A 717-nucleotide genomic window follows, 5' to 3' on the forward strand; every position below is an offset into this window, starting at 1 on the left:
TCCCCTTTAATCCTGATCTCCATTCCTATTGCTCCCTTTTGGGGTATTCATCCTCTCCTACCTCTTCTTTCATTTCCCATCAGTTTGAAACTACGCTGTCTCTTCAGCTTCAACTCTCCCCTTTCTTCCATTAACCTTTAAAAAAAAAAAAAAAGCATTTGTTATTAGGCCCAAATTACTTTTGGGAATTCCAGGTAACTCTGCGACTAACCTGTCCCCAGACTAAAGCTTTCAGGTTTTAGCACTGTAGGTCTAAGAAAAATCCCCATGGGAACAAGGTGAAAATTCTTCTTACAAGGTGCTTTATTCAATGTTAATCCAAAACTATTTTAATACTATCATTTACACCAAACATTTACCCATTTCATTTAAGGATTTTGGGTGGGGGAGGGGTAGGAACAGAGGGAGAGAGAGAGAGAGAATCTTAAACAAGCAAGCTCCATGCCCAGTGTGGAGCCAGAGGTGGGGCTCGATCTCAGGAACCTGACTGAAATCATAACCTGAGCCAAAACTAAGAGTTGGACACTTAACCAATTGTGTCACCCAGGCACACCTGTTTTTAGTTTTTAAACAGTATGACCCTCCTTAACATCTTGGACTGTACTATTTTAAAGAGGAAATGATTACAAGTCTTCTAAAACAATTTTTTTTGCCTTGAAACTAATTTAGAAATCCCTGATATATATATATATATATATTTATATGTATATATGTATA

This window comes from Lontra canadensis, unplaced genomic scaffold (genome assembly GCF_010015895.1).
Source record: "Lontra canadensis isolate GAN:19392208 unplaced genomic scaffold, GSC_riverotter_1.0 scaffold6, whole genome shotgun sequence".
NCBI lineage: Eukaryota > Metazoa > Chordata > Mammalia > Carnivora > Mustelidae > Lontra > Lontra canadensis.